Source organism: Coloeus monedula, assembly GCF_965178545.1.
Source record: "Coloeus monedula genome assembly, chromosome: 6".
Classification (NCBI taxonomy): domain Eukaryota; kingdom Metazoa; phylum Chordata; class Aves; order Passeriformes; family Corvidae; genus Coloeus; species Coloeus monedula.
In genome coordinates this window covers 28,302,404-28,324,978 of record NC_138786.1, presented here as the reverse complement: position 1 = coordinate 28,324,978, position 22,575 = coordinate 28,302,404, and the positions used below count along the sequence as shown (strand labels likewise).

The 22,575-nt window shown below is 40.3% G+C and overlaps 1 protein-coding gene across 4 annotated transcripts in view; it reads right to left on the bottom strand.

Moving 5' to 3' along the window:
- Positions 1–21,108, bottom strand: part of MIDEAS (mitotic deacetylase associated SANT domain protein) — a 59,383-nt gene extending 38,275 nt beyond the window's left edge. For 3 of the 4 annotated variants that reach the window (XR_014226524.1, XR_014226525.1, XM_082284061.1), the window contains exon 1: positions 20,952–21,108. The gene's annotated coding sequence lies outside the window, so the exon portion shown is untranslated. Of the gene's footprint in view, positions 1–20,543; positions 20,651–20,951 lie in introns of those variants that run through there. The other variant, XM_082284063.1, reaches the window with a different exon arrangement.
- Between the last annotated feature and the right edge of the window lie 1,467 nt (positions 21,109–22,575).

Below are 22,575 nucleotides of genomic sequence, written 5' to 3'. Positions count from 1 at the left end.
CACACCAACCACAGAATTGCATGGACACCCCATGTCATGAGACAGACCAAATCTTTCTGCATTTTAGCCCTGAGAAGAAAACACATCTGAATGCACTGGGCTGCATAGGGAAGATTGCTACAGGTTCAGCTGTTCCCATCTCAACCTCTTCAGCACTCCAGAACAAAACCAGGCTTGCACAGACGTCCAGTGTAAGGAACAACAAAGGCTGAGTGTTTTACAGATCCCTCTGAGGCTTTGCAAGAGGTAATGGGCAACAAATAAGGGAAGAGAATGGTGAAAGTTCATAGAAACAGCGCTACTTGCCATTCCTGGGGGTTTCTTCATGAGAAACATAAATGTACTCAGTACCTCAGCCTGAGCCCTCGGCACAGACATTCTTAAGACCATCAAGCAGGCATTATCAGTTGCCCAAGTCTGGACAATAGATGGGACAATAGATGAGACTACACATACAGGCAGGACCCCTGGGATCTGGGATCAGCTTCCAGCTCTGCTACAGACATGCGTCTTAAGCAAGTCACTTCAAATTGTTTCACAAAATGAGAATAATACTTGAAACCCAATACATTGATATTAATGAAATGTTTTGAGGTCATAAAAGTTGTATTATCTTTAACATTAGCTACTAACAGCCTAGATGGGGATTCTTCCACAAAGAGCTTAGAAGTCTAATTTCAGACACGACGCAATCAGGGTAGTGATAACCAAAGAAGAGGGAGTAAGCCAAAACGTGAAGGAAAAAGGTCACACAACAGCATAGTTTTTCTTTTGTCACATGCCCGCCTCTATCTCACTTGACCCAGAAATATCTCTGTTTATCAGCAGTTATCTAAGCTGAAGCAGTGCTGACCTTGGTTTGCCCACATCCATACACTTGCAGCAAACAGATGACAGTATTGACTGAGCGCAGTCAGTCTTTAACAGCACTGACAGGGCTCTAGTTCAAATTTCTAAAATTATGTCTTTTAAGAATTCCTGCGGTCACTGTTGACTATAAAAGGGTCTCTTTACTGTGCTGGTCTGTTACAAGGTACAGTAAGCTCTCGGCCATGACTGGGGCTGTCAGGCATTACAACAATGCAGCTAAGCAAATGCACACTAGTACTGGGAGTAGGAACACTGAAAGATGTGGGCAAGCAGGATCATCACACAGTGGAAAACAGCAAGGTTTTAAGACTTCAGGGGCTCAGAGAGCACTCTGATTTCTTAATCTTTAATTAAAAAATCAAAGCACTCTCCAGGCCTCTGGATTCAGAGTCCCCTGACAGTTACCTGCCAGACACCTGCCCAATCTCTTCCTTTTAGCCACAGGGATTTCAGTGGAGGAAGGAAAGAGCAGATGGTTGGCACCAATACTGGATCAAATACAAAGCGCTTCCTGTAGTGGCTTATTTGTATCCTTACTATGATTATAAAGCACTTCCACTATGGGGCATAAGTGACATCAGCTTCATATGTAACCAGAGCAAAGCCAGAAACTTCCTAAAGACTCAGCTCAAGAAGCCTACCTGAAACCTACCTTTATAACTAGAAAGAAGTCATTCAAAAACAGCATGAGGAGAAGTGTTCTCTATTAAAAACCCTTACAAAGCTATTTTAAACTGAGCACAAGACTCATTTGTTAGTAAAACACAAAATTAAGATCACGATGATTAAGTTGAATACTATGGAAAAAAACTAAAGTTTATGCGTTAATCCACCTGTACATGGAATTCTGTGAGTGGTAAACTGATCAGAAGTATCCTGCACTTGCACAGTTTGTTCTGCGAGTCCTGGAATATAAATACACTTTAATTGAAGTCTTAACATTTTGGTTCAATAATCCCACATTACACTTTGAGCAGCTGTATTAGCTAAAGATACAGACTATGTGATTGCTATTAACAGGAAGAATAAGTCCTCGCAAATTGTGGAAAAAAACCCAGGACATAAATAATTGGAAGATCAGAGACTTACTAGAGAAGCTGTTAAGATCATCTGCACTAAACACTTGACCATCTACAAAAGAAATCACTAAGCACTATGGGAAAAAAAAAGTTCCTTTACGTAATATAGTTCTCACTTTGGAATGAAGGGCTAATGAATTAATCATGTCTTCAGGTATACGTATTCCATTAACCTGATCCTCTCACACCAAAGAAATTCTGAGACTGATGTTCCTTTACAATCCAGAATGCATCTAGTCATCTAGTTCTAGGCCGGTCTGGATGGGGCTCTGAGCAACCTGCCTAGTGCAAGATGGCCCAGCCCTTGTCGGGGGGGTGGAATGAGATGATCTTTAAGGTCCCTCCCAAAGCAAACCATTCTGTGAGAGTGGATTCTAAAGGGTTTTTTCAAACCAGCTAGATAGCACTCTCTTATTTCAAGCAGGTTGCTAGTTCATCTTATGTCCCACGGCATCTGAGGACATTGCTATTTTCAACAAATCTCCAAACAATAAGAATGAACATCCAATCTCTCATCAGCAGGCTGACATTCGTTACAAAGTTCTTCCCCATTTGGAAAAGATCTATGAATCCACCAAGGCAGAAAAACATTCTACTAGTTGTTATGCCACAGACAAATTTCTGTTGGGGAAAGTAGTTGAAGGAACTTGTCCATGAACAAACTTCATGTTATTGGAATACTCACCATTTATGTAATACTTTGCAACTGTTAAAGCAATGTATTAACAGCAATTCATTCAACTTCACAATATGTGTCGTGTGCAACTTTCTGTATTTCTAACAGGTAAACAAAGACAGACAAAGCTGCCTGTTTTGCACTAAAAACCAAAGAGATAGCCAACATGAGGTTATTCTTTTCTATTTCCTTGATGTCAGTTTTGTCCACAGACTGCATTTGCAAGATGTTGGGTAAAGCATCTTCATTTTGAAAAGTTATACCAAATTCAGAAAATACTATAGAACACTACTTTTTAAGTATGCCATAGAACTCCCCCCACCCTGAGGTAAATTTTAAGGCTATTTTGATATAAAAGTCACAACGTATTCTAAAGCACATGAAAATTCACCTGTGGAAAAGCTCTAACATTAAAATATACATCAGTGTCATAGTAGAGATCTCTAACTGATAGTCCACAGATGCAGTGTTCTACAACGCCCTTGCACTCTCCACAAGCTCTGCTTGGAGCTGCAGGCTAAGGGGAAGGGCTCTTGCACTTGCATGATCTGTATTGGTTGGGGTTTTAGACTTTCTTGTTTTTTTAAGAAAATGACAACACTAGCCAGAGGTACTCCCCTTATTGTCCATGGCTTCATTTCCTGCACTATAGTACAAAAACTGAATTACAGCAATTTCTATTTTACATGGTTGCATGGCCTCATAATCACAGTATAACAGCACTAAAGAGTACATAAAGAGTATACTCTGGCAATGCTTCTTTAAGGGATTGAACTACCATTATTCCCTTTTTATTGAAGACAGCTATGTCTGGGAGAGGGAGATTTTAAAATTACTTCCCTTAAGAGGTCTATGTCAGAGGAGATAACCTAACTCAGTGTCAGGTTAGTGCCCTACCCTTTCTATCATATTTAGTCTCTTACTCAGTTTGAAATCCCATCCTAAGGTTGGCTAAAGTGCACATGAAACCTCTCCAAAACATTTCTTCCTATTTCAGCCCGCCCACAAGACTATATGCCATGAATAATAATAAACTCAAGATAAGCATATAGCAGTCAATGCAGGTTTATTGTGGATCTAAAAATATCATGCTAGCTTTTACTAGAGTTGTCACCTATAAGACATATGTGCACATATGCTAGCCTTGGCTGTGGTGGTGTCCAAGGGACACAGAGCAATTCAAGATACTAGGCAGACCTATCCAGGTGTAACCATGACATTGTTACTAATTTTGCCTAGGAATTAGATGACAATGCTGAAGAATCTCACCCAATTCCTTCCCTGCATGCAATTACAAAATCATATAAAGAAAGAAGGGAAGGAATTTATCTATACCTATAAGTAGGCTAACGTCGATACAAGTTTTCTTCTGTTTACATCACTTACTATCACCATAGGCATAAAAGCACAATTTGGAATCAGAGAATTTAAAAAGGGAGCTCTTAAATCCTGCAAGACACTGCTTTTAGCAGCTACCATGATGTATATATTCCTCCCATCTTTGCACCACCTTCCCACTCCAAGGGAAAAGAATTTTTGTTCTTTTCCCACAACTGCAACACCTGAGATACCACAAATAAGAAGCAGCTTTCAGGCCCACAAGGAACAGATGCATTGGAACTGCATGTTTTCAGAGCTCACTTGTGCAGGGACAAGCTTACACATCTTCCACCCCTTGAACTCTCTGACTGAATGTTCTGTTTTACCTGGACAAGTTAAGAGCAATGTGAACGGAAGACAGCACACATCACAGCAGCTGGAGTACAGGAACAAAGTTTCTTTCAGCAGACTGTGGAAAGGGCTCTGCCACTGCTCCCACTGCCCCTTCTGAGGGCCCCAGAAGTCAAGGAGCACCATGGTCCTTGGCTACTATTTTGACCTGCAGCAGCAAATGTCAGATTTCTTTCATTGAAGGGGTGAGAAGGGGAAGGGAGGGTCAGAACCATCACACATTTGGTTGTGAAATATAGCCAGGTTTCACAGAAAAAAAAATAAAATAGGGCCCAGAATTTTTAAAATGCAAACAGTACAGATGAAACTGGAAGTCTCATTTTTCCCCTTTACACAAAAAGATATGTACCTATCACAGCTACTTACTGGGGGGGGGGAAACCGACAAAAATACAGCAACACAACCAAGCCTTGAGAGTTATGCATGAGAAATGCTGTCACAGTATTGCTTAGAAAGAAAGAACAAGTACTAATTTGCACATAACTGATGACATTTGCCTACTACAGTAGGTGAAGTCGTTAAGTCAATGTTCTTCTTAAGTCTTGCACCACTTGTATTTGTGGTTTTGTTCTCTCTCTGCCCTACTGAAAAATCTTGAACATTGCACAAAAGATTCCCTTGCAGACAAAATCTGACAAATCAGTCACAAAAGTACTGTCAGAGCCACAAAAATGAACCAAAAAGCAGAAGAAAATTCACGCTCATTGCTAGCTGCACATCAGACCATCAGGGGAAAAAGTTGAGATAAAGGAATGTTTTCTATATGTACATAGTTCCTGCAGGTAGCAAGCTAAGTTTGTATTACAGCAAATGTTTCTAAACTCAGCAGCTCAGCTTAAGCAAAGTTTCCACACTCTCCAGCTGTCTTCAGCTCACCTTCTGCAAGACTTGTGACCCTGGTGTTGGTGTAAAGCTTCACAGTAGCATCAGTGCAGACAGGGATTCCTACCCCCCAGCAGCACTTTCAGAGGCCCAGTGCTGAAGAGTCACACTTTGAATTTCAGACTGAGGTCAAGTACAATGGTTGGCTTCCATTCGTGTTGCAACACGCAGGAAGCTAACACGTGAGAAAAGGCTGAGATGACAAAAAAAAATAGCAGAAAGAAGAAAATCTCTCCCTCCTCAAACCACAAATGTATCAGTCCCTCCAGATGCCTTTCCTCTTGCTCCTACATTTCCAGTACATCTCGTCCATTTTCTAGATTATGATGCCTTCCAGTTAAACACATTTAGTTCCACAAAGACATAATGGCAGTTCAAACTGTTTCAAAAGACATGAACCACCCACCCAATTAAACCACAATAATAACTTATTAGTGTGTCCCCTCCTTTTTTTTTTAAGGTGGCTTTTTAGAACTTATACCTTACCTGGAAATAATAAGATGGATTTGGACATATAAAAAGCTACACCAAATAAAAAGAAGATGTTTATCATTTTTGTTATAGTTCTCAGCTTCCTTCCTTGAATAAATAAAAGATTTTCTAAAACATTTTGCTTGTTAATATATATATTTTAATTTTATGCAGATATTTGCATGACAAAGAGGAATTAGCAATTTTTGGTTATATATGGAAAAATGTTGTGTGCCAATTTTCTCAACATCATCGGAAAAACTGCTTATAGTTTCAAATATTACAAATTGTTCAAAATAATTCGAAAAATTTCATACACAAAGCAGTAGACATTGGATTTAAAAGTTCAAGTTTTTAAAAGCAGCAGCTGAAAAAATACCACCTGTCAGTTCCTCAGCTCCCAGTATCATTTCACTAGCTCTCTAGTCAAATTCTAAAGTATACCTGCAGCTCTAGTGTTAAAAAGGGAAATTCCCTTCCACACTCCCATTTTTTTAGCTTCCTATGCCTTAAGTAGGTAAAATGACACTTCTGGTGGTCTTCAAAAAAATGGTTTAAAATAAAGTCCATAGCAATAAATATACTTTGCTTGCCTAGCTGCATCAGTAAAAATTTCCTCAGCTGAGCATGGACATATTCTTTTCCTGTTCCTTGTGGAGAACTAATCATTCAGTAACAAAATAGAAGTCCTGTGTGTTTCTTGCTCATAATCTGTGTACTTACAACAGTCTCTACTATTGAGAATGACTTAGCTGTTAAACTAAACTAGCCTAGGAATATTTTCCACCATCATTCTGGGAAGGAATGAGGGGAGATGTATACTTGTAAATGGTTAACACTCTCTTCCCTCTCCCTCCTAGCAAATAGCACACACATACACACACACACACACACACACAAGGCAGGGGAAACAATTAACCTTCCAACTCCTGATTTTGGCTTCAATTCCCTAAAGTAGCTTCATGCACAAAATCGACATGTGGAAAGAATAATCCACGGTGACCAACTTTGCTGAGGCTTGTGGAAAACTGGCCTGTGCAGCACAGCAAGCTCTTGCCAGAGATCTGCTGCCGCACAGACCTCAGCGAACGTGCACCACAGAAGCAGCACCATGTCCTTCCCAGGCATTCTGGAAAACCTCAGTGTTTAAAAGCAATCACTGACCGCCTCTCCACCTCTTCCCTCCCACACTAAACTTTACCAACCCCTTTTTTTTTTCCCCAAGAAAAAAAGCCACAGACATACAATTACAAATGTATGCACTAACTTTAAGTCACATTTTACTCTTTAAGGCATGCAACTTCATCACATGGCCCCAAGGCCTCCTCTGGATTACTGGCACCATGTCTGTCAGGAGATACCATCAATTTATTTTAAGACACACAGGTTGGTGTTTAAATCTACCAATTTGCTTTCAGTTTGAAGCTGCTGTTTTAAAGCAAAATCCCACCAGTAACAATTCCCTCTTCATTAAATAGCTTAGAATTTGAAAATTAAATGATGGACAGTACTTAACTGAAGTATTTATTAAAGGACTCCCTCATTCATGAATAAAAAAAAGAAAATAAACCTGGAATGAACTTTTCCCTGATCCACTATTTTACAATCATAATTCCTTCCTGAAGCAGCAACTCTCATACGTGCTGTCTGCATATAATTTTAGCTCAGTGCTTTGCTCTATTATTATAAAATATTTTAGGACATGTATCTGTAATTGCTAAATATGTTCCAAATTTTCAATTTGTTTTAGTATCTTATTTTCCTGCATTTTGGACGTAGCAAAACACTGAGTTTCCCCCTGACAGGAGTGCTATGCTCCCTGCTCTCTCCGAGCATACTGAGTACCTCTGGCACACAGAACCCTGTTACCCAGGCCCACTCACACTGCTGTAAAAGAACTGCTCCCAGACACTTTTGTAGGCATCTGGGAACCAATTAATTTTAATGTACATTGCTGTTGTAGCTCATGGCTGGTGTCTCCCTAGCTCACCTAGTTTTTCTAACTCCCTGAGATGCTCATCTCATTCCCACTAGGCAGGAGTAGTGTTCTCTAATCGCTGCTAGAAGAAGCCGGTATAAGCACAAATTTCCATTTATAGATCTCTATTAAAAGGTTTTCTCTCTTGCTCAGGCAAACACTGGGCTCAGTACGATTACAATCCATCTGTGCATATATCTGTTAGAAAAGTTATTTCCTCTTACAGAGGGTTATATTTATTTAGCTGCTCCAGTACAGCTGTTCCAAAGCCACTTGGAGTCTAAAAGCATGCTTTTCTAATGTTGCATTTCCCAATGAAATGCTTCAGCTGCTGAGCAAGAGCCCGAGTGATGGCCTGAAGAAACATAATCTCTCAAAGAGTTTGTGTCCACCGCACAGCTGAGCTTCCCGTTCTGTGAGTCTCGAAGCACAGGCTGCCCGCCCAAAGAGGCACCTGGCAGCTCCCCCTGCCCTCGCAGGCAGCCTGGCGTGCCTCGACCTGTGGCTGCTGCGACACCCAGGCCCCACCTCCATTAATTCTGTGCCCCCCCCCGCCAGGGCCAGACAGGCACTGAACACCCCGGCAAAGGCAGGCGAGGCTAGAGGTGCTTGCATCACAAGCACAGAGTCCTGCACAGAAAGGAGTTCTGGAATGCACTCATTTCATTTAGGTCTTGAATTAGGATTTTTCATTTTTTATTTATTTTTTTCAATATACAGCCTCTCCTGTTGTTTATACTACTTACTTGGCATTTCTACAAGCTATGAATATACACAGTTTCATTTTCAACTTCTGCATTGGAAGGAAAGCAAAGTCCCAAAATGATTAGTTATATAACTTTATAACAAAGTGATAAATTTATTAAAATAAGTTGAAAAGTAGCACTGATAGGACTGAGAAAAAAAAAAAAAAAGAACTGTTTGAAACTAATGTCCAATACACACTCCAGGAAAAAAACCTGTCAAAAATAAAATAACATTCCTGCCTCAAGGCACATTTTTCCAGCAATTGTATTTAATAATAGTAAGGGACTGGGACTGCTGCTGAACAGATAAGCTGACATTGTTCCGGACACATGAGTTTTCCAGATCTTCCTTTTCATATTAAAAAAAAAAAAAAAACACCACAAAAAACCCACCACCACAAGTAAGTCTAGGTACTTACTTTAAAAAAACAAAAGAAAAGGATGGTAGAGAAGACACCTTTAAAGCAAAGTGGTCTCAGTGAGTCTGGTCAGCTTGCCAAGTGCTAACATGTGCTTTATTTTATTTCTTCACCTGTTGGGTTTCTTTTAAATTTTGCTTGTGTAACACACAGAAGTCCTATCAGTGGTTCTTTTCCTTCGAAGTGATTGGTAACTCATCTGTTTTCACAATTCAGCATTTGGAAGAAATCTTGCAATGCTGGTGTGAGACTACAAGTTAATTGTGTGAATGAATAAAGGGATATGGAATAATTAAGAGTTACAAACACAACTTTAACTTCTCAGTAAGATAACTGCAAGTATCATCAAGCAAAATGCTTTGAAGTTAGTTATTTCCAGCAATGAAGTTGTTTTCAAATAAACTGACAAAGCAGTTGAGAATTTCTGATGGTGTCAGAATACTGAACATTGAAAGCCGAAAACCAAACTTCTTCCATGACAAACTCCCTATTTACTCCATGGAACCTTGCACCAGCTCTCCAAATCAGGACTGTAAGTAGTAGCTACAAGGAGAACACTACAAGAAAGCCATCCTGTTTTTACTTTCTTATGCACAGTGGGTAATAGTTTTGTGTAAATTAATCACAAGCAGAAAATCTATAATAGGAAGAGCAAAGTTTACGCTTTGCAGTTGTTACTGTCAGTTTTTGTTTCTGTCTGCTGGGTCTCTCTAGTCACACAGAGCAAAAGCAGTATCAGTTTCACAAAAAACACAGCTGTGTTTTTGAACATAAATAAAACTTCTCTCAGTTCTTTACTTCCTCACTATCCAATACTACCTGTGTGCAAGACTGCTTTGTCTTTCCTACATTGTAGCCTTTTGTGTCCAGGACCAATTGTGAATCCAACCTATAGCCGTTTCAAGTGAAGGTTGAATATTACAAAGGGTTATCAACAAGCAATCTGTCACCAAATATTTTTCCCCCTTTTTCAAGCAACAAAACCTCATACTCTTCAAATCTGTCGTAGGATGCATTGAGCCATTTTGTCTTGACAGACTAGTATTAGATTTTCATTAAAATATAACAACAATATGCAAAAATGTTCAGGGGGGAAAGCAAAGAGTTAAAACCTCCATGACAGCTGCTGCAAAGAAATAGTAGCAAGTAACTTGACAAAATATTCACTAAGTCTCCTGCATTCAAAGTCATTATGCTTTTCCCCTCCAGACAGGGTCAGTATGTTCTGCCAACTCATGAGCTCCCAAAAATAAACCAGTTGAGTAACTAAAGATGTCAATAGATTTTCACATTGCCTCCACACATCCAAACTGTATGGCTTAGATGGTTACTTGTAAACAGCCAGGCATCCTACACTTAACCTAGAGCACTTTCCCAAGCAAATTCTGTCACAATTATTCTGTTAGAGCTGTCACTGAACAGAGAATATCCTTCCACCTCCAAACTGTACTTCTCTCATAAATCAAGTCACTCAGAGAGAACTGTCTTTTTAAAATGCTTTATAGCACATAGCAAAATGGAGTAGTTCTATTCATCTTCACAATAAAAAACCCCACAACAGAGCAGCTGAGAAATGTAAAAAATGTCCTGAACCCATGCTACAAGGGAGAATGTTGATCCACCACTTTCTTTTCTTCCATCTTTGACCTTTTTAATGACACTACCAAAGTTAGCCAACTGAGAAACAGAAAAGTATGAAATAACTGCGTAAGAGGCAGACTGAAATCACCTAAGTGCACAGAACAAGGGAGATAATAATTTTGTTCACTGACATGATTGAGAACCAAGTAAGTAACCTGGCCAGGGAAACTACTCAATCTGCTCCATGCAGAAATTGGAGCATTCATTTCTATGCATGCATTTCTAGCGTGCAATCCAGAAGCTTCTGTTACACATCACAGATTTCTTGAACAAACATGACAGGATTAAGCAGAGAACCAAAATTCAGGCTTTTAATCACAAAGTCCAGGAAAAAGCCAGTCAAAAGGGCCCACAGCAGACGACTATAGCCAAACATGTATCTGCAATTCAATGAAAAAGTTGCTATTTCACCCAAGGCTTAAGTGCTCTATCTGCTGGAAGTTCACAGAGGGTGCCAGTAACCATTTCTGAACAGCAATGTCAGCTCCTTCTCAAGGAGGTGTGAGAGAGCCTGGGCTCCTCTACAAAGCCTGCTGACAAAACTCACTCAGCCATGGAGATGCAAATTCAGGCACACATACCGCACCTTCCCCTATCAAGAGCCCCCATCAATCAACTCCTCTGTGTGGGGCAAAATCTCCATTTCTACTCACATGATGCCACTGAGTGTTAAGTCAGAGTGTGGTTTTGTAGCCTCTTGGTTGAAGACGGCTTCCTCACCTTTAAACGAGGATGATAACACGGCACACGCGATGTAAATTACTTGTCAGCAGTGAGCTTGCAAGAAAGGGGGAAGACTGGGAACATTTTGTTGTTGTACGTCCTATGGCATCAAACACCAAATGCTTCCTGAATTGCATTTTGTTGTCTTCTCTTTCAGGTCCGCCTGTCTTTAGTCCTACTTCTCCTATAATCGTCTAACAGTTTGTAGATGCAAGTGTAGACTCATGTATTAGGTACAGCAAGTTCCATGACTGGAAGACAAAATGCTCTTCTGCATGAGGGCAAAGAGCATGACTTGTTCTAAGCTCAGGCTACCTGTTCCTTATTGCTGACCATTTTAGTTTCAGTATAAGCAGCTTGTTGTGTCTAAGTATGAATAAAAGGCTCAATGAAATCATAAATCATCACTTCCCTTTAAGGGTGGGACGCCACAGAAAGAACAATAAAAGCACTTCAGGCTACTAAAAAAGTTTAAGAGAAAGATTTTATTTAAGATTTTAAAAGGCTACACAAAGCCATTGCCTTCTTGGGAAGAGTATGACTGTGACATCTTAAATATTTTAACCCAATTAATATGTTAGAAAACTCCCTTTAGCTTCAATTTCCAGGCTATATTCCTGAAACAGATCTCCATAAGAACTGCTGGTAGATGCCCTATCACAGCAATGCAACCTCCACTAGCAAATGAGATCCTCTAATTTGCTTTTGACAAAAGGGACACCTATGGATTGCTTAGCTTTCCAAAGGTCTAAGTGTATCCTGCACCTTTGTAACATATTATTCAAACTAAAATGGTAAAAACCTGCAGAAAAACCAATAATGCCTCAGAAAATGAAACTAAAACTGTAGGCTTATCTATGCAGCCTGAGACCAGTTGCAGCTCTTTTTTATTAATGATCATGATGTGAAGATGTCCAGTTCCAGCCAGGACAGGGTTAATTTTTGTAGTAGCCATGAGGGACGTGGCTAGGACATGGAGGTTACTCTACACCATCTCATGTCATTGCTGGGATGGAGGGAAGGGACTCTCTTCCAGAGAAAAGGGGCTCCTTCCTGTGAGAAAATGTGGTAGAGGGAGCCATTGGGAGCCATTGGCTTACTTTGTTGATCTTACGGCTCCTTTTATCTCATTGCTGCGTCCAGTAAATTGTACTGATCTCAAGTCATGATTTTTGCCCTTTGTGCCTCCAGTTCTCCTCTTCAGCCCATCAGTGGGAGAAGAGGGGAAAAAGAGAGAACTGGTGTGTGGTTTGGAGAGTGGGGGCACTGAATTGGGGAGTACCATTTGTAAACCTTGACGGAAGAGCAGAAGCAAAACATCTTATGCAGGTTTGAATTACACTCAACATCCCTCTTCAGATCTCAAACTCAAGAGAATATAGAAAACTGGATTTTCTTGTTTCATAAGAAATTATCTTTCTGTATTTGACACCAAAGGGCTGCTGCAAACATTAGTGCCATCTCTGCTCTTTAGCTGAGTAACATGTGAACCAGTTCAGATACTGAGTTTTCTTCTTTGCTTTTTGTCACGTGGTCCTTGGAGTGTGCTATTATGGTAGTATACAGGCTGAAGTAAGCATTTACAATTTGAGGTCAAAATTCCAAATATAGTTTAAATACCAATATCTCTCATGAAGGAAGCGCTAAGAATTTCTAAATCTAAGTATCTTCCTATCTTGGCACTTATTTATTTTGTGTGAGCATGAGAACGCTTGTTTGTTTGTGGGTTGTCTTTTAAAAACAAGAAGTTTTGCCCTTTCATCTAAATGTCATTCTTCCACAAATATCAACAGTAACTTGATAGTACTACAACAATAGAATATTGCTGATCAGGATTGGAACAGATTATTGATTTATCACCACTGGGGAAACAGAAACACTTCTGTTAAGAAAAAAGCAAAAGCCATTTCAACATCACTTCAGGCAGCACAGAAGCAGCAGCATCTTGCCAACATGGGTGTTTTAACATTAACTTCAAGTGTCAAATACACTGGCCCTTTAACAAAATATCCATGTACACATGGATATTCAAGCAATTGCTGGTGTTGACAAGTATTTGGGCCACTGCCCTTGGTCTCATACTTGCCTAATGATACCTCTGACAGAGGTGCCTAGTGGACAAACCCATAAAGTCACTAAAAAGCAGCAGTGCAAGCTGGAGGCCAGTGAAGGGTCTCTAGCCTTGCTCTGCCACCTCTGTGTTGGAAATGCCTTTGCTTTATGACCAGTCCATCCAAGCTTTATCTGTCTCCTGTGCTTAAGAATTCAGCAAATATATGTTCATGTCACTCTTAGACAAACAAAGACCTGCATCATGGCATACATATGTGCACAGGCAGGCTAGTTCATTTTAAAATGCCAGAGGAGATCACTTGAATAAGGAAACTGAATTTTCCAGTGTGCAATTTATATCAGTAGTAATGATTATGATTATTAAAGAGCTCTTCCAGTTGCAGAGAAAAACTTTACAAATCAAGGCTTCAAATCTGCATTTTATTTCTTTTGCTAACAAAGCTCTCTGTATTTTAATTTCCTCTCTAAAGGTAAGGTAACTAGGTTTATTTATACTGCAAATAAAAAAAGCTCAGATAGCTTTGTTCATCTTTTAAATAGAAAAATAATCATCATTGACTTCAACAAAGCTTCTTGCAAGGCAGCCTCTTATTCACTGTTAAAAAGTGCAAACCTCGAGTATAGTATCAGCTATACCAGACTTCGCAGGTTTTTAATTCCTCAGTTCTTCAAATGTTTATTCTTTACATCTCATATTCAAAATTAAAATAAATTGTTTATAAGGAGTTTCACATTCTTTTTTTACCTTCTTAGGCAATAAAAGGTCTTTTTATTACGGATCAAATTTTTCTACAGAAATATTTACAGTACATTTACTGTAGAAAGAAAGCTGCAACTGCAAAATAAGTCAGCTAGTAGCATACCTGAAATATTTCACTTTTGCCAAAGACAAAGGACTAAAACAAGGAGGAGTCCCATACTTCAAAAGGAAAGCAGTTCCCATACTTCAAAAGGAAAGAAATGTCTTAAATTTCCTTTTGACTCTTAAATGTATTTAGAAAATCACAATAACAAAAGACCACTTCAATGCTGAAATGAAATCAGAAAAAAGTGAGGCCGATAATCAAATGCAACATTTGCACAGTTTACTTACAATCACACCCTTTATGTGCAAAGGCTTTCCAGTTATTCAAGGAGGATAGCTTAAGCCCCTAATAACCAGAATGCCTAACAGTTCAGTAATACTTCACTAGAATGACAAAAGTCCTAGCTTTTGTTTTTAATATATTCCTCTTCTCCTCCAGAGGAATCTCAACATCCCTTAAAACATGTTCATTTAAACAAATACTGTTTGGAAAGACTACATTATTTACTCATATATATTTATATTTTCTAAAAATTTGAAAATATAATAGCCTTCCAATAAAAAATCAAAATGAATTTGTAATATTAATTAAATATTATAAATACTATCATTGTCCCCAATATATAGCATGTCTCATGCAGGATAACATCTAGAGTTTGCCACAAAAGATTCAAAGAGAATAATTCAACTCAGAATTTTCAAAGTCATGAAGTCAAACTAAACCATAGGGGCAGTCAGTCTTCCCTGCCAGTTTCACATATGTGAGTATTTGGTATCCTGAGGTGTCATCATCGGAATCTCCTAAAGCAATCAGAATGTCTTACAGCTGTGGCTCTCTCTCCTCTCACCTGGAATTAGGCAATGCTGAGATTTTGTTCTCAAATGGTGTAAAACTAAATTTAAATAGGAAAATACTTTGCTAAATTCTTCTCCACCCAATAATTTCCCACAAACACAGCAAGCTCTCCTTCCAGGAAGTGCATGAAAGAATATGTTATGTAGGGAGAAATAAAAGCCTGAAATCAAAACAGTTTAAAATCCCAAGAGTATTGTTACATATGGCACTTCATTTTACTTTATTTTCAGTGTGTCTAAGGGCAATTGTTCAGGATGAAGAATCTGAACAGCTATGGGTATTATAAAACTGCAAGAGTAGTGGACTTGCATTACTATAAAACTGTAAACAATACTGCAATTCATGACAAATTACCAGGTGACATATGCAGGGGCTGAAAAGGAGATGCTCAAAGAATCCCAGATGTACACAGGCATAGCAGATAAGGCCGCACCTAAGCATACGTGATTAAGTTTGAAATCACACAACATCCTCATGCAACTTGGGATCCAAACAGAAATGCACTTTTACCTATGGACTACACCATAACAAGGCTATTTGGAGATTATTCAGACTTCTGGGACTAGTTTCAACTTTGGACCTCATCATGATGCACAGTGCAGACAAGGAGACAAGCAGTTCAGCAGGCTGACTGCCCCACAACATGCAGCTCCACAGAACAACAGGTTCTGGTTTATCCATGCTGAAGGGAAGCAGCCACTCTGATAGCTGGAAATCCACCATACAACACTGTACCACAGACAGGCTGCAAAACCAAACCATTATTTCAAAAAGTCCTATCAGTTACAAGCCCTTGGAAAAAACCAACCAACCAACCAAACAAACAAAAAAAAAACCTCCCCCCCCCCAAAAAATCAAGAACAAAACTTGCAGTTATAATTCATGCACATTTTGGTCACCATAATTCTAGAAATAACAAAAGCAACATTATCAAAGGCAACAAATTAAGATAAACCCCAAAGTACAGAATTATATTCAAGGTTAAAATAATAGTACAAACAGTCAAACAGAAAACTTCATCATGGTTTGTCAAAAAAATCCAAACAAAACTTCACAAACAGTACTCTAGCACAACAAGGAAAAGAAACATTTGTTCTTAGGGGAACCGAGTTATAAAATGAGATACATAAGGGTATATAACAGAATAGTGTGTGTACATATAAACATACATACATGTTTAATTTGTCTTCCTAAAATAAATGATAAGAGGATATACCAATATATATCATTGCACTGTAATCTCTCCTATGATGGGGAAAGCCAAGCAACTGAGAATCAATGTGAGAAGATAGTAAGTGGCAAAAAAACCCCAAAGCATGAATACTGACTTGATTCCTCTTCCTGTCTCTTTACATCCCAACTCTGAACATGTAAACATATTTAGTAAAACAGATATCAGAACTGTTTCTCAGTTTGCTCCTTCAGGCCCTCAAATTGTTTAAATCCTTACCAATGCTAAAGTCAAACTATATAGAACTTAAACATTAATTTTGACTAATTAAGGGTAAAAAGGAAAGCATTATTCTATGCTTTGCTTTAAGTCCTTCAAAATGTCTTTAAGAAAAAACAAAAAATTAACACACACTGAACACTTTGCCACCCCCTCCCAACCTAGTTTTTCCCAGTTTTCAACTTTTTGATTAACGCCAGCTGTCAATTCAACAAGGGACATTCATGTCATTTACTTGTACATAAAAAGAACATTAATTTTGGGATATGTACATTTCAAAGAATATCTGCACATCTTCCATATTATATACAGATTAATGAATTATATTAATTTAAGCCTGGTTATCTGGTGGCTGTCAGTTGCACAAAATACAATAAAAAGCATCAAGAGAGCCTGAAAAGCAAAGAATTAACTACCAATATTGTCCCTGCATCCACATTCGAATGGTTGCTCCTAAATACCTGGACACCAACTGCAGTCAAAATGCATGTACTCGCACTTTTTCCCGGTGTGCAGAGTACAGCCTTTCCCTCGTAACTTTTTCAGTCACTGGAGTTGATCAGCAGAGCACTGAGAAGGGCTACAGTTGGAGACCGTTCAGAAACAGAAGTTGTGCAAAGCATTGTGAAGCGCTCATTGAGCAGCCTCCTGCTGCAGACACATGCCATTTGTACACTGCGAGCTGCTGGAGCTGCCAAGGAGCTTCCACGCGGAATGCAAGTGGCTGGTATGAAGCTACAAAAACTTATATTATTACTTGACCAGCCACCTCTTTCAGGGACCTCTGTAACACATAACAAGGATTTCTTCGTTTGAATGCTCAAATTACACTAGGGGGAACGTGTGATTCAAAGTACAAGTAACTCCTGTTGGACATAAAGCTCTCTGCCGCACTTGCAATTATTAGGGAAGGTCCTCAGGATATTGCCTTGAATTAGAAGTTCATCCCTCCTACTTACAAATTGCTCAGTGACAAGTCTTCCCTTTGGATGTGACTCATGTGCCTTGGTTTGCCTGTGCCAGAACCTGCAGCTTTTTGGGCATGTGTTGCAAAACCAGAGCTCCTGCCTCCCTCACCTCCCCATTTCACACTATGAATACTCAAAGAAAAGTGGTTTATTTATCACTTCATGTCTCTTAGAATGTAACTAATCACTCTGCAGACAACATTCATATTTACTACGTTTAATTTTAGCATAAACTGTAATTTACTGCAACCAGTACTAAGATTTCATGTGATGCTTCAGACAAAAAAAACAAAGGAAAAAAAAAATCAGGGTTTTGGTATTTTGGATGTTTTCTTTTTTATTATTGGGGGGTAGGAGGGAGGGTGTTTAGAAAAAGTGAAACAACAAAAAAACCAGCTCTTACCAACATTGTCATTCCACAATTCGATCAGTAGGTTAAAAAAAGTGTTTGCTAAATGTTTGCCTAAGCTCAACAGAAAACTAGGTAAGTTTCTTGAGTAGAAATCCTTCAAGAACTGCTAAGCATATAGAGAACATATAAACCTTTGCAAACAGGGCCACAGGTTAGACAGACTTCCACTCTGATTCATGGCAGTCCCTCTTGTCTCCTTACATGCCTGGGCACACCTCCACACACAAACACTGCTGCTGCCACCGTCACCAAGGTGGCCATTTCCAAAAAAAGGCTGCATGTCCTCAGTCAGGGGCAACTTAAGGGATTGATCAGCAGCTTGACAGAAGAGTGTCATGAAAGGGATGACAGGCTTGAAAATCTCTCCTGTGGTTCTGCAGCCACTACTGACAGCTGACCAGAAGAGTGAAAATGCAAAAACATAAACTAACATTTGGAACATTTATGCAGGCTTTTTGAAAAGCTTTCATTGTGCTACAGCCCTCATCATTTCATATCACCACTACTCACATGCACCTGGATGGGTTAAAGGCTAGCACAGCTACACCTTTGTTTTGCTAACATGCACACAAATGTATATATATCTATGACTAATTCCACTGAGAACCACAGGACGACTCAAGGACATGCAAGTTACCTACTTCTTTGTATACAAGTCCAAAAAATCCTGACCTAAAACTCCCTCCTACCACATAGGTTGTGAAAAGCAAAAGACTTAGCATAAGGAATGATTATACTGTATCACTACCACAAATGATTCAAGAAACCTTTAAGAACTACTCCAGCGGTAATTTTTACATTAAAACATCCAGTATAACACAGACTGACAAGTCAATCAAGACATTAAGTACAATTTCAAGAAAAATCTGCAAGTAGAACATCACAGTAATGCACAAATTAGCATATATTTGTTTCATATTTTTTATTAAAACAAAATGCTCCAATAAACTTACAGAAGGATCACTACCATAGTTTGTCAAATGACAAAAAAAAACCCCAAACAAAACACAAAAACACTGTCAGCAGATCACTTCATTCTTTGTTAACAAAGCCACATACATTTTATATGAAGCATTTTCTTGAAAACCTGAGGAAACTACCAATAAGATGATCTGTGTTCAGTTAAAATAAAAATTAAAGCAGCTTTCCATTTTTATAGTACTTTACATTGCAGTGCTCAAAATACTTTACAAGCCTTTGTGGCATTTATTAAGACATCAGCTGTAACAGCTGAAGATAACACTTCTAGAAAATTGTCTCTAATGTTAGAAAGACCAGTTTCTGAGCACTAGATGTGAAATCTTGCAGATCTGATATGTCCTGAATTCCAAGTACTCTCAAAACTAAGCTGATAAAAATAACAGGTAACTAGCATCCCTGAAAAAGAAGTCTAAGGGACGTTAAGTTGTACCCACAAGAACTTTGGCATAATTATGATGTTCTTCAAAGACTTAGTTAAAAGCCTTGCTAATACAGTGTCAGTGGCACACTTTCTCAGTGCTTCATACTATCCCTCAGCCAACACTGCCTGCAAGATCACTGAAGCAGATGCAACTTTCGAGTTAAAGCTGAAACAGCATGCTCTGAGCGTATCTCTGGTCTGGTAGTTCTCTCAAGCTCCAAGTTTTTGTGGCCTGACACAGAAACTCTCCCCAATGCTCTTCTCTCCATTTCAAAGCAAGCTATCTGAACTGCAGTTGCTTATTTTAACATAGGTCTTTTTCCCACACAAGCACACAAAAAACTAGACCAGAGCAAGAATTACACTAAACGTGCAGGACTGTAGCAAATCTGCTTGGATTTCACCTGCTATATAATCACTTTAGAAGCATGAACCCGCAGATTCAATGAGCTTTCAATTTCTGTCTGCTGTGATTTCAGAGACTACTAGTGGCATTTCTGCTGAGTATTTCAGATCGTGATTTCTACAATCAGCCTCACTCCACTTCTCCCACCTTCCTCTTCTAAGAATGTGGCAGTTCAATGCACAATACATTCTCTTTTTAGCATTTGCAATGCAAAACTAGGTTTTGTTCGGTACAGAAATCTTGCACAATAGCCTGTGTATACGTATTCGTTCCAACAATGCTGTCCTATGCAATCACTCTGTAATTACACACAGTCATAAAGCTGCTGCTGTTGCTGCTTGGAACTGCAGTCTCGCCCTCTAAACAACCTAATAGTCTCCGCATTAGGACATTTCTTTTTCTCTCTTCCCCTCCCTTAACTGCTTGCTCCAGTACAGATGGCCTTTACACTAAGCTCAAAACACGTAGTCGGAAGGAAATCAAATTATTATAAAAAAATTAGATGCTTTTAAAAGGACGTAAAGTAAATCTCTGCTAAGCTAATAGAATATTTCGCTAATTCTGCAAGCTGCAACCACACAAGACTTTATAAACCAAAAATAAATCCTGCTTACGCCTGTTAAAAAAAACCCCGTAAGTATTATATAAGACTCTCACATACGCGCGTAGGTGTATTGTCAGCTTTTACTGCTAAACTGCAACGAATCGGTCTTTCGCAGTTGCTGCCAGAAAAGAGCTGTACACTTGAGAGCACGGGATTTTTCAAAAATTATTTAACAAATTCCTCCCCACCCCCCTCCACTGCGTAAACCCCAGCAGGGCGATCCGACCCTCTCCACGCAGCGCTCGGGGCCGCCGCACACGCTGGGCTGCCCCGCTCCGCCACGCCGCGAGCAAAGAGAGCCTCCCCCCAGCCCAAACCAACCCCCCAAAATTCCATCCGCAGGCAGCTCACCCGGACACAGACACATCCAGAAAGCGCTGCCGCAGCCAGGCAGCCGCCAAGAAACCCCTCCGGAGCGCCCGTAACAACTCAGGGTACAGCACGAGGCGATGGCTCAGCAGCCGAGCCTGGCCCCCCGCAGCAGGCGGGCCGGGAGTGCCGCTGCCCCGGCCCCGTGGGGCTGCGCGGCCCGGGCGCGGAGCCAGCCGTCCCCGTCACCTCCACAGGTACTTCTGCTCCTCATCCTGCACCCAGCACCCACAAACAAAGCACGCACCACCGCCCCCAAAAGAAAAGCCCCAGGAAAGACACCCCCTCTCCAAAATGGCAGGAAAACGGAAGCAAATCGTGCGAATTAAAAAAAAAAAAAATAAACGCGCGGAAAACAGGAGAAGGAAGAAAGAGAACGTGCTGGCTCACCTGCACAGCCAGGCACGGCGGGAGCCGCGGGGGAACGTGGAGCGGCTGTTTGCAGAGGGGGGCGGGAGAGAAGAAGGAAGGGGAAAAAAAAAAAAAAAACAAACTTTGTTTCTTTCTCTCCGGGACTCAGAGAAAGCGTCACTTCCTAGTGCGGTAAGCGGGGAGGCTCCCGGGCCCGGGCTCCTCAACTCCTCCTCCTCCCGCCTTCCTTCTCCTCCTCCTCCTCCTCCCTCCACGGCGCAGCTCCCTGCCGGCCCTCAGCGCCTCATCCCGGCACGGCCCTAGGCCCCCTGCCCTTGTCCACGGATCTCGGCTTGACCTTCTGCGCGTGGCTGTCGCTGCTGTTGGCAAAGAAGGAGAGGAAATCCCCAACGAGTGAGGGGCGGGCAGAGAGTTTGAAGCATTGATTTGAAAGCCAAGCCCTGCAAAATGCTGCCGTGTCCAATACCCGTCGGAAAGCGCCGCTTTGATGCCCCGAGTTCAGAGCCAGCCTCTTCAGCGCGATCAGGCTTTATGTCCTTTCTCGCTAAAGAAAAACAAAGAGCTTTTTGTTTTTAAGGAATCCCCTGGACCAAAGGAAAACATGATTTTCTGTTTCCCCCTTTCAGTCCCTTTTCTCACAGCTTTTTCAGAAGAAAAAGTTAAAAAAGCAGGGAAGGGAGAAAGGATTTTAGTCTAATGCAAAACCTCAGGTCATCTCTATGCTGTTGGCTGTTTTACCAAACAACTGAAATTTACTTTCAGAAGAACACATAATTCTGAGGTTTCTAAAAATGTTCAGCTCCTCTTTTGGAATATGGCTTCCTCTGCTGCCTTGGTCCAAGAATAAAAAACAGAGTGCGCTGACAAATGCAGGCACGCTACTCTACCCTACTAAGGCAGGAAATAAAGAAGCTGCTTTGTCATTGCTCCCTCTGTAGTCTGCTCTGCTTCTCGAGTTTGTTAACAAGCAATGAAACTTACAGATTATAAAATAACCTTTAGACAGCATTCATAGATTAGACTCATATTCAGTGAAATGTTGAGAAACAGGAAAATGCCAAACGTTTTTCTCCAATGTGCACGTTGCCACGTGTTTGCCTTCATCCAGGTTCAGATTATTCAGTGCACACAGTAACATTGCTGAGTTTTGGGGGTTTTTTTCCAGACCAGCAGGGCAGTTTCCCTTCCAGCATGTATTGCTTTATAGAGTGAAATATAGAAGTAATTTTTGCACTGCTCACTGTAGTTTGTGTTTCTTTCACAATAGTTCCTTGCAGAACTTTTTACCAGGGAAGCTCAAGATGTGCAGAAACAGGAGCCCACAGAAGTGACTTGCCCATGACTACAGATGCATAACCAGGTTACTCTGATGAGTCCCAGGTCAGCAGTCTAATTACCACACCCAATCTTTTCCTGTCATGGTGCAGAGGAATAACAGTGAGACACATGGCGGTGAAGAGCAAAATAGTAGCCACAGGTACTACTGGTAAAGGTTTTTTTCTTTCACAACCAGCGGTATCATTTGATCCAACACTGTCCCAATAGGACCTTCAAGGAAAATTCTGCTATAGCACCATTAATGCATTTGCTCTTCCAAACTTCTGGTAGACAGGAACAATGGGTCAATAACTATTTAAATCAA